Source organism: Oncorhynchus keta, chromosome 1 (genome assembly GCF_023373465.1).
Source record: "Oncorhynchus keta strain PuntledgeMale-10-30-2019 chromosome 1, Oket_V2, whole genome shotgun sequence".
Taxonomy (NCBI): domain Eukaryota; kingdom Metazoa; phylum Chordata; class Actinopteri; order Salmoniformes; family Salmonidae; genus Oncorhynchus; species Oncorhynchus keta.
The window spans coordinates 6,572,830-6,586,709 of NC_068421.1; positions in this window are offsets into that span (position 1 = coordinate 6,572,830).

Below are 13,880 nucleotides of genomic sequence, written 5' to 3' on the forward strand. Positions count from 1 at the left end.
CATTATGAATGATATCAGTGGTGCCAACAGGATAAAGAGTCCATTATGAATGATATCAGTGGTGCCAACAGGATATTGGCGTCCATTATGAATGATATCAGTGGTGCCAACAGGATATTGGAGTCCATTATGAATGATATCAGTGGTGCCAACAGGATATTGGAGTCCATTATGAATGATATCAGTGGTGCCAACAGGATAAAGAGTCCATTATGAATGATATCAGTGCCCTCAACAGGATAAAGAGTCCATTATGAATGATATCAGTGCTGCCAACAGGATATTGGAGTCCATTATGAATGATATCAGTGCTGCCAACAGGATATTGGGTCCATTATGAATGATATCAGTGGTGCCAACAGGATAAAGAGTCCTTATGAATGATATCAGTGGTGCCAACAGGATAAAGAGTCCATTATGAATGATATCAGTGGTGCCAACAGGATATTGGAGTCCATTATGAATGATATCAGTGCTGCCAACAGGATATTGGAGTCCATTATGAATGATATCAGTGCTGCCAACAGGATATTGAGTCCATTATGAATGATATCAGTGGTGCCAACAGGATATTGGAGTCCATTATGAATGATATCAGTGCTGCCAACAGGATATTGGAGTCCATTATGAATGATATCAGTGCTGCCAACAGGATATTGGAGTCCATTATGAATGATATCAGTGCTGCCAACAGGATATTGGAGTCCATTATCTGATATCAGTGCTGCCAACAGGATAAAGAGTCCATTATGAATGATATCAGTGGTGCCAACAGGATAAAGAGTCCATTATGAATGATATCAGTGGTGCCAACAGGATAAAGAGTCCATTATGAATGATATCAGTGGTGCCAACAGGATAAAGAGTCCATTATGAATGATATCAGTGGTGCCAGGATAAAGCCATTATGAATGATATCAGTGGTGCCAACAGGATATTGGAGTCCATTATGAATGATATCAGTGGTGCCAACAGGATAAAGAGTCCATTATGAATGATATCAGTGGTGGGATATTGCTCCATTATGAATGATATCAGTGGTGCCAACTGGATAAAGAGTCCATTATGAATGATATCAGTGGTGCTAAAGAGTCCATTATGAATGATATCAGTGGTGCCAACAGGATAAAGAGTCCATTATGAATGATATCAGTGGTGCCAACAGGATAAAGAGTCCATTATGAATGATATCAGTGGTGCCAACAGGATATTGGAGTCCATTATGAATGATATCAGTGGTGCCAACAGGATAAAGAGTCCATTATGAATGATATCAGTGGTGCCAACAGGATAAAGAGTCCATTATGAATGATATCAGTGGTGCCAACAGGATAAAGAGTCCATTATGAATGATATCAGTGGTGCCAACAGGATATTGGAGTCCATTATGAATGATATCAGTGGTGCCAACAGGATATTGGAGTCCATTATGAATGATATCAGTGGTGCCAACAGGATATTGGAGTCCATTATGAATGATATCAGTGGTGCCAACAGGATAAAGAGTCCATTATGAATGATATCAGTGGTGCCAACAGGATATTGGAGTCCATTATGAATGATATCAGTGGTGCCACTATTGCCATTATGAATGATATCAGTGGTGCCAACAGGATAAAGAGTCCATTATGAATGATATCAGTGGTGCCAACAGGATATTGGAGTCCATTATGAATGATATCAGTGGTGCCAACAGGATAAAGAGTCCATTATGAATGATATCAGTGGTGCCAACAGGATATTGGAGTCCATTATGAATGATATCAGTGGTGCCAACAGGATATTGGAGTCCATTATGAATGATATCAGTGGTGCCAACAGGATAAAGAGTCCATTATGAATGATATCAGTGCTGCCAACAGGATAAAGAGTCCATTATGAATGATATCAGTGGTGCCAACAGGATAAAGAGTCCATTATGAATGATATCAGTGGTGCCAACAGGATAAAGAGTCCATTATGAATGATATCAGTGGTGCCAACAGGATAAAGAGTCCATTATGAATGATATCAGTGGTGCCAACAGGATAAAGAGTCCATTATGAATGATATCAGTGGTGCCAACAGGATATTGGAGTCCATTATGAATGATATCAGTGGTGCCAACAGGATAAAGAGTCCATTATGAATGATATCAGTGGTGCCAACAGGATATTGGAGTCCATTATGAATGATATCAGTGGTGCCAACAGGATATTGGAGTCCATTATGAATGATATCAGTGGTGCCAACAGGATATTGGAGTCCATTATGAATGATATCAGTGGTGCCAACAGGATAAAGAGTCCATTATGAATGATATCAGTGCTGCCAACAGGATAAAGAGTCCATTATGAATGATATCAGTGGTGCCAACAGGATATTGGAGTCCATTATGAATGATATCAGTGCTGCCCTCAGGATATTGGAGTCCATTATGAATGATATCAGTGGTGCCAACAGGATAAAGAGTCCATTATGAATGATATCAGTGGTGCTAAAGCCATTATGAATGATATCAGTGGTGCCAACAGGATATGCCATTATGAATGATATCAGTGCTGTATTGGAGTCCATTATGAATGATATCTGCTGCCAACAGGATAAAGAGTCCATTATGAATGATATCAGTGGTGCCAACAGGATATTGGAGTCCATTATGAATGATATCAGTGCTGCCAACAGGATATTGGAGTCTGTGATATCAGTGCTGCTATTGCCCATTATGAATGATATCAGTGCTGCCAACAGGATATTGCTCCATTATGAATGATATCAGTTTGCCAACAGGATAAAGAGCCATTATGAATGATATCAGTGGTGCCAACAGGATAAAGAGTCCATTATGAATGATATCAGTTAAAGAGTCCATTATGAATGATATCAGTGGTGCCAACAGGATAAAGAGTCCATTATGAATGATATCAGTGGTGCCAACAGGATGCCCATTATGAATGATATCAGTGGTGCCAACAGGATAAAGAGTCCATTATGAATGATATCAGTGGTGCCAACAGGATATTGGAGTCCATTATGAATGATATCAGTGGTGCCAACAGGATAAAGAGTCCATTATGAATGATATCAGTGGTGCCAACAGGATATTGGAGTCCATTATGAATGATATCAGTGGTGCCAACAGGATAAAGAGTCCATTATGAATGATATCAGTGGTGCCAACAGGATAAAGAGTCCATTATGAATGATATCTGCTGCCAACAGGATATTGGAGTCCATTATGAATGATATCAGTGCTGCCAACAGGATAAAGAGTCCATTATGAATGATATCAGTGCTGCCAACAGGATAAAGAGTCCATTATGAATGATATCAGTGGTGCCAACAGGATAAAGAGTCCATTATGAATGATATCAGTGCTGCCAACAGGATAAAGAGTCCATTATGAATGATATCAGTGCTGCCAACAGGATAAAGAGTCCATTATGAATGATATCAGTGGTGCCAACAGGATAAAGAGTCCATTATGAATGATATCAGTGGTGCCAACAGGATAAAGAGTCCATTATGAATGATATCAGTGCTGCCCAGGATAAAGAGTCTGAATGATATCAGTGGTGCCAACAGGATAAAGAGTCCATTATGAATGATATCAGCTGAGTCCATTATGAATGATATCAGTGGTGCCAACAGGATAAAGAGTCCATTATGAATGATATCTGGTGCCAACAGGATAAAGAGTCCATTATGAATGATATCTGGTGCCAACAGGATAAAGAGTCCATTATGAATGATATCAGTGGTGCCAACAGGATAAAGAGTCCATTATGAATGATATCAGTGCTGCCAACAGGATAAAGAGTCCATTATGAATGATATCAGTGGTGCCAACAGGATAAAGAGTCCATTATGAATGATATCAGTGGTGCCAACAGGATAAAGAGTCCATTATGAATGATATCAGTGGTGCCAACAGGATATTGGAGTCCATTATGAATGATATCAGTGGTGCCAACAGGATATTGGAGTCCATTATGAATGATATCAGTGCTGCCAACAGGATAAAGAGTCCATTATTTATCAGGCCTATTGGAGTCCATTATGAATGATATCAGTGCTGCCAACAGGATAAAGAGTCCATTATGAATGATATCAGTGGTGCCAACAGGATATTGGAGTCCATTATGAATGATATCAGTGGTGCCAACAGGATATTGGAGTCCATTATGAATGATATCAGTGGTGCCAACAGGATATTGGAGTCCATTATGAATGATATCAGTGGTGCCAACAGGATAAAGAGTCCATTATGAATGATATCAGTGGTGCCAACAGGATAAAGAGTCCATTATGAATGATATCAGTGCTGCCAACAGGATAAAGAGTCCATTATGAATGATATCAGTGGTGCCAACAGGATAAAGAGTCCATTATGAATGATATCAGTGGTGCCAACAGGATATTGGAGTCCATTATGAATGATATCAGTGGTGCCAACAGGATAAAGAGTCCATTATGAATGATATCAGTGCTGCCAACAGGATATTGGAGTCCATTATGAATGATATCAGTGCTGCCAACAGGATAAAGAGTCCATTATGAATGATATCAGTGGTGCCAACAGGATATTGGAGTCCATTATGAATGATATCAGTGGTGCCAACAGGATATTGGAGTCCATTATGAATGATATCAGTGCTGCCAACAGGATATTGGAGTCCATTATGAATGATATCAGTGCTGCCAACAGGATATTGGAGTCCATTATGAATGATATCAGTGGTGCCAACAGGATAAAGAGTCCATTATGAATGATATCAGTGCTGCCAACAGGATAAAGAGTCCATTATGAATGATATCAGTGGTGCCAACAGGATAAAGAGTCCATTATGAATGATAGCAGTGGTGCCAACAGGATATTGGAGTCCCGGGCGTCGCCTCTTCACTGTTGACGTTGAGACTGGTGTTTTGCCGCTACCATTTAATGAAGCTGCCAGTGGAGGACTTGTGAGGCATCTGTTTCTCAAACTAGACAGCCTAATGTACTTGTCCTCTTGCTCAGTTGTGCACCGGGGCCTCCCACTCCTCTTTCTATTCTGGTTAGGGCCAGTTCGCGCTGTTCTGTGAACAGTAGTTCAGTAGTACACAGCGTTGTACGAGATCTTCAGTTTCTTGGCAATTTCTGGCATGGAACAGCCTTCATTTCTCAGAACAAGAATAGACTGACGAGTTTCAGAAGAAAGTTATTTGTTTCTGGCCTTTTTGAGCCTGTAATCGAACCCACAAATGCTGATGCTCCAGATACTCAACTAGTCTAAAGAAGGACAGTTTTATTGCTTCTTTAATCAGAACAACAGTTTACAGCTGTGCGAACATAAGTACAAAAGGGTTTTCTAATGATCAATTAGCCTTTTAAAATGATAAACTTGGATTAGCTAACACAACGTGCCATTGGAACACAGGAGTGATGGTTTCTGATAATGGGCCTCTGTACCCATTATGTAGATATTCCATAACAAATCTGCCGTTTCCAGCTATAATAGTCATTTACAACATCAACAATGTCTACACTGTATTTCTGATCAATTTGATGTTATTTTAATGGATAAAATGTTTTGCTTTTCTTTCAAAAACAAGGACAAGTGACCCCAAACTTTTGAACGGTAGTGTATATCTGCAGTACGTCTGCAGTACATCTCTATATATATCTGCAGTACATATCGTTCTGTACTGAAGTATATCTACAGAACATCTCTATATATACTGCAGTATATCTACAGTACATCTCTATATATACTGCAGTATATCTGCAGTACATCTCTATATATATCTGCAGTATATCTGCAGTACATCTCTATATATATCTGCAGTATATCTACAGTACATCTCTGTATATATCTGCAGTACATCTCTATATATATCTCTATAAATACTGCAGTATATCTGCAGTACATCTCTATATATATCTGCAGTATATCTGCAGCATATCTACAGTACATTTCTATAAATACTGAAGTATATCTGCAGTACATCTCTGTATATATCTGCAGTATGTCTACAGTACATCTCTATAAATACTGCAGTATATCTGCAGTACATCTCTATATATATCTGCAGTATATCTGCAGTACATCTCTGTATATATCTGCAGTATGTCTACAGTACATCTCTATAAATACTGCAGTATATCTGCAGCACATCTCTATATATATCTGCAGTATATCTGCAGTATATCTACAGTACATTTCTATAAATACTGCACTATATCTGCAGTACTTCTCTATATATATCTGCAGTATATCTGCAGTACATCTCTATATATATCTGCAGTATATCTGCAGTATATCTCCAGTACATCTCTATAAATATTGCAGTATATCTACAGTACATCTCTGTATATATCTACAGTACATCTCTATACATACTGCAGTATATCTACAGTACATCTCTATAAATACTGCAGTATATCTACAGTACATCTCTATAAATACTGCAGTATATCTACAGTACATCTCTATAAATACTGCAGTATATCTACAGTACATCTCTATAAATATTGCAGTATATCTACAGTACATTTCTGTATATATCTACAGTACATCTCTATAAATACTGCAGTATATCTACAGTACATCTCTATAAATCCTTCAGTATATCTACTGTACATCTCTATAAATACTGCAGTATATCTACAGTACATCTATATAAATACTGCAGTATATCTACAGTACATCTCTATAAATACTGCAGTATATCTACAGTACATCTCTCTAAATACTGCAGTATATCTACAGTACATCTCTATAAATATTGCAGTATATCTACAGCACATTTCTGTATATATCTACAGTACATCTCTATAAATACTGCAGTATATCTACAGTACATCTCTATAAATACTGCAGTATATCTACAGTACATCTCTATAAATACTGCAGTATATCTACAGTACATCTCTCTAAATACTGCAGTATATCTACAGTACATCTCTCTAAATACTGCAGTATATCTACAGTACATCTCTATAAATATTGCAGTATATCTACAGCACATTTCTGTATATATCTACAGTACATCTCTATAAATACTGCAGTATATCTACAGTACATCTCTATAAATACTGCAGTATATCTACAGTACATCTCTATAAATACTGCAGTATATCTACAGTACATCTCTATAAATACTGCAGTATATCTACAGTACATCTCTATAAATACTGCAGTATATCTACAGTACATCTCTATAAATACTGCAGTATATCTACAGTACATCTCTATAAATACTGCAGTATATCTACAGTACATCTCTATAAATACTGCAGTATATCTACAGTACACGTGGCAGATTAAACAAGAATGTTCTTCAGCCAGGTGTTTACGTAACGGTAGTGTAACGTAATGTTATTGTCGCGGCTGATTTTCCCCTGTCCTTGATAACCCTAACTCTGGCAGAGGACAGATGAACCACGATTAATCCCTGTTCCACATATGACTTTGAAAACAATCAATATTGCGTTGGGTGGGTAACTCTAACCCTGACCCTGACAGAGGACAGATTAACCACGATTAATCCCTGTGGGTGGGTGGGTAACTCTAACCCTGCAGAGATATGACTACGGTCAGGTTCTATACAGGTGAACTACTGGTTTATGGTCGATGTGTTATAGCGTGTCACCATTCTAACTCTATGGAAACTCTATGCTATAGAGTTACCATAGAGTTACTACATAGTTACCACTATAGAGTTACTACATAGTTACCACTATAGAGTTACTATATATTTACAATAGAGTTACCATAGAGTTACTACATAGTTACCACTATAGAGTTACTACATAGTTACCATATATTTACCATAGAGTTACTACATAGTTACTATAGAGTTACTACATAGTTACCACTATAGAGTTACTACATAGTTACCACTATAGAGTTACTATATATTTACAATAGAGTTACCATAGAGTTACTACATAGTTACCACTATAGAGTTACTATATATTTACCATAGAGTTACTATATATTTACCATAGAGTTACTACATAGTTACTATATATTTACCATAGAGTTACTACATAGTTACTATAGAGTTACCATAGAGTTACTACATAGTTACTATATATTTACCATAGAGTTACTACATAGTTACTATATATTTACCATAGAGTTACCATAGAGTTACTACATAGTTACTATATATTTACCATAGAGTTACTACATAGTTACTATATATTTACCATAGAGTTACCATAGAGTTACTACATAGTTACCACTATAGAGTTACTACATAGTTACCACTATAGAGTTAGTATATATTTAATATATATAATAATATATTTACCATAGAGTTACTATATATTTACCATATAGTTACTACATAGTTACTATATATTTACCATAGAGTTACTACATAGTTACTATATATTTACCATAGAGTTACTACATAGTTACTATATATTTACCATAGAGTTACCATATAGTTACCATAGAGTTACTACATAGTTACCATAGAGTTACTATATATTTACCATAGAGTTACTACATAGTTACTATATATTTACCATAGAGTTACTACATAGTTACTATATATTTACCATAGAGTTACTATATATTTACCATAGAGTTACTACATAGTTACCACTATAGAGTTACTATATATTTACCATATAGTTACTACATAGTTACTATATATTTACCATAGAGTTACTACATAGTTACTATATATTTACCATAGAGTTACTACATAGTTACCACTATAGAGTTACTATATATTTACAATAGAGTTACTACATAGTTACTATATATTTACCATAGAGTTACTACATAGTTACTATATATTTACCATAGAGTTACTACTTAGTTACCATATATTTACCATAGAGTTACTACATAGTTACCATAGAGTTACTATATATTTACCATAGAGTTACTACTTAGTTACTATATATTTACCATAGAGTTACTACATAGTTACCATAGAGTTACTATATATTTACCATAGAGTTACTACTTAGTTACCATATATTTACCATAGAGTTACTACATAGTTACCATAGAGTTACTACATAGTTACTATATATTTACCATAGAGTTACTACATAGTTACTATAGAGTTACTATATATTTACCATAGAGTTACTACATAGTTACTACATAGTTACCATATAGTTATATATATTTTTATATATATATTTTTTTTATTTTATTTTTATATTATATATATATATTTAGTTACCATAGAGTTACTACATAGTTACCATATATTTACCATAGAGTTACTACATAGTTACTATAGAGTTACTACATAGTTACCATAGAGTTAAATATATAGTAACTATGTAGTAACTCTATAGTAACTATGTAGTAACTCTATGGTAAATATATAGTAACTATGTTTTAACTCTATGGTAAATATATAGTAACTCTATAGTAACTATGTTGTAACTCTATAGTAACTATGTAGTAACTCTATGGTAACTATATAGTAACTCCATGGTAACTAAGTAGTAACTCTATGGTAACTCTATGGTAACTCTATGGTAACTATATAGTAACTCTATAGTAACTATATAGTAACTCTATAGTAACTATATGGTAACTCTATAGTAACTCTATGGTAAATATATAGTAACTCTATAGTAACTATATGGTAACTCTATAGTAACTATATGGTAACTCTATAGTAACTCTATGGTAAATATATAGTAACTCTATAGTAACTATATGGTAACTCTATAGTAACTCTATGGTAACTATATAGTAACTATAGTAACTCTATGGTAACTCTATGGTAACTATATAGTAACTCTATAGTAACTATATAGTAACTAAGTAGTAACTCTATGGTAACTCTATGGTAACTCTATAGTAACTATATAGTAACTCTATAGTAACTATATGGTAACTCTATAGTAACTCTATGGTAACTATATAGTAACTAAGTAGTAACTCTATGGCAACTCTATGGTAAATATATAGTAACTCTATAGTAACTATATGGTAACTCTATGGTAACTATGGTAACTCTATGGTAACTATATAGTGACTCTATGGTAACTCTATGGTAACTATATAGTAACTCTATAGTAACTATATGGTAACTCTATGGTAACTATGGTAACTCTATGGTAACTATATAGTAACTCTATGGTAACTATATAGTAACTCTATGGTAACTCTATAGTAACTATATGGTAACTATATAGTAACTCTATGGTAACTATATAGTAACTCTATGGTAACTATATAGTAACTCTATGGTAACTGTATAGTAACTCTATGGTAACTATATAGTAACTCTATGGTAACTGTATAGTAACTCTATGGTAACTATGTAGTAACTCTATGGTAACTCTATAGTAACTCTATGGTAACTATGGTAACTCTATAGTAACTCTATGGTAACTCTATGGTAACTCTATAGTAACTCTATGGTAACTATATAGTAACTATATGGTAACTCTATAGTAACTCTATGGTAAATACATAGTAACTCTATAGTAACTATATGGTAACTCTATAGTAACTCTATAGTAACTCTATGGTAACTATATAGTAACTCTATGGTAACTCTATAGTAACTCTATGGTAACTATATGGTAACTCTATAGTAACTCTATAGTAACTATATGGTAACTCTATAGTAACTATATGGTAACTATATAGTAACTATATGGTAACTCTATAGTAACTCTATAGTAACTATATGGTAACTCTATAGTAACTCTATGGTAACTCTATGGTAACTATATAGTAACTATATGGTAACTATATAGTAACTAAGTAGTAACTATATGGTAAATACATAGTAACTCTATAGTAACTATATGGTAACTCTATAGTAACTATATGGTAACTATGTAGTAACTATATGGTAACTATATGGTAACTATATGGTAAATACATAGTAACTCTATAGTAACTATATGGTAACTCTATAGTAACTATATGGTAACTATGTAGTAACTATATGGTAACTATATGGTAACTATATGGTAAATACTATAGTAACTCTATGGTAACTATGTAGTGACTCTATAGTAACTATATGGTAACTCTATAGTAACTATGTAGTAACTCTATGGTAACTATATGGTAACTACATAGTAAATACATAGTAACTATGGTAACTCTATAGTAACTCTATGGTAACTATATAGTAACTATATGGTAAATACATAGTAACTCTATAGTAACTATGTAGTAACTCTATAGTAACTCTATGGTAACTATATGGTAACTATATGGTAACTATATGGTAAATACATAGTAACTCTATAGTAACTATATGGTAACTATGTAGTAACTCTATGGTAAATACATAGTAACTCTATAGTAACTATATGGTAACTCTATGGTAACTATATGGTAACTATATAGTAACTCTATAGTAACTCTATAGTAACTCTATGGTAAATACATAGTAACTCTATGGTAACTATATAGTAACTCTATAGTAACTATATAGTAACTCTATGGTAACTCTATGGTAAATACATAGTAACTCTATAGTAACTATATAGTAACTCTATGGTAACTCTATGGTAAATACATAGTAACTCTATGGTAACTATATGGTAAATAACATATGTAACTCTATGGTAAATACATAGTAACTCTATGGTAACTATATAGTAACTCTATGGTAACTATATGGTAACTCTATAGTAACTATATGGTAACTCTATGGTAACTATATGGTAACTATATGGTAACTATATGGTAAATACATAGTAACTCTATAGTAACTATATAGTAACTCTATGGTAACTATATGGTAACTCTATAGTAACTCTATGGTAACTATATGGTAAATACATAGTAACTCTATGGTAACTATGTAGTAACTCTATGGTAACTATATGGTAACTATATGGTAACTCTATGGTAAATACATAGTAACTCTATGGTAACTATGTAGTAACTCTATGGTAACTATATGGTAACTCTATGGTAACTATGTAGTAACTCTATGGTAACTATGTAGTAACTCTATGGTAACTATATGGTAACTCTATAGTAACTATGTAGTAACTCTATGGTAAATACATAGTAACTCTATGGTAACTCCATAGTAACGGCAAACAGCGTTTACCCGTGTATTAAGTGATCACTTCATCATTGGCAGTGTTGGTGAAGGTTGAGGGAGGCAGTGTTGGTGAAGGTTGAGGGAGGCAGTGATGGTGAAGGTTGAGGGAGGCAGTGTTGGTGAAGGTTAGTGTTGAGGGAGGCAATGCTGGTGGAGGTTGAGGGAGGCAGTGTTGGTGAAGGTTGAGGGAGGCAGTGTTGGTGAAGGTTGAGGGAGGCAGTGATGGTGAAGGTTGAGGGAGGCAGTGTTGGTGAAGGTTGAGGGAGGCAGTGTTGGTGAAGGTTGAGGGAGGCAGTGATGGTGAAGGTTGAGGAGGCAGTGATGGTGGAGGTTGAGGGAGGCAGTGTTGGTGAAGGTTGAGGGAGGCAGTGATGGTGAAGGTTGAGGGAGGCAGTGATGGTGGAGGTTGAGGGAGGCAGTGTTGGTGAAGGTTGAGGGAGGCAGTGATGGTGGAGGTTGAGGGAGGCAGTGATGGTGGAGGTTGAGGGAGGCAGTGTTGGTGGAGGTTGAGGGAGGCAGTGATGGTGGAGGTTATTATTGAGGGAGGCAGTGACGGTGGAGGTTGAGGGAGGCAGTGTTGGTGAAGGTTGAGGGAGGCAGTGTTGGTGAAGGTTGAGGGAGGCAGTGATGGTGAAGGTTGAGGGAGGCAGTGTTGGTGAAGGTTAGTGTTGAGGGAGGCAATGCTGGTGGAGGTTGAGGGAGGCAGTGTTGGTGAAAGTTGAGGGAGGCAGTGTTGGTGAAGGTTGAGGGAGGCAGTGATGGTGGAGGTTGAGGGAGGCAGTGATGGTGGAGGTTGAGGGAGGCAGTGATGGTGGAGGTTGAGGGAGGCAGTGTTGGTGAAGGTTGAGGGAGGCAGTGATGGTGGAGGTTGAGGGAGGCAGTGATGGTGGAGGTTGAGGGAGGCAGTGTTGGTGAAGGTTGAGGGAGGCAGTGATGGTGAAGGTTGAGGGAGGCAGTGATGGTGGAGGTTGAGGGAGGCAGTGTTGGTGAAGGTTGAGGGAGGCAGTGATGGTGGAGGTTGAGGGAGGCAGTGATGGTGGAGGTTGAGGGAGTGCTGGTGGAGGTTAGGGAGGCATCTGGACCTGGTGAAGGGTCATGAGGGAGGATATGATGGTGGAGGTTGAGGGAGGCAGTGAACAGTGGAGGGGTTGAGGAAACTGCTGGTGGAGGTTGAGGAGGCAGTGTTGGTTTGAAGGAGAATGTTAACAGGGAGGCAGTGCTGGTGGAGGTTAGTGTTGAGGGAAGCAGTGATGGTGGAGGTTATTATTGAGGGAGGCAGTAATGGTGGAGAGAGGGGGTATTATTGAGCGAGGCAGTAATGGTGGAGGTTATATTGAGGGAGGCAGTGATCGAGGAGGTTATTATTGAGGGAGGCAGTAATGGTGGAGGTTATTATTAAGGGAGACAGTGATGGTGGAGGTTATTATTGAGGAAAGAGCAGTGATGGTGGAGGTTATTATTGAGGGAGGCAGTGATGGTGGAGGTTGAGGGAGGCAGTGATGGTGGAGGTTATTATTGAGGGAGGCAGTGTTGGTGGAGGTTATTATTGAGGAGGCAGTGATGGTGGAGGTTATTATTGAGGGAGGCAGTGACGGTGGAGGTTGAGGGAGGCAGTGATGGTGGAGGTTATTATTGAGGGAGGCAGTGATGGTGGAGGTTGAGGGAGGCAGTGTTGGTGGAGGGAGGCAGTGCTGTGTTTTTAATCTGGCATCTGGACCTGAGTAAAAGTGGTCATAGTTTTAGATTGTGAAGATCAAAATGATATGATGTTGATAGCGACGGTCTAAAATCTACTGTGGCACTAATTGGATTGCAGAAACAGTACAGGGTTGTGTAAGAACTTATGAAAAGAT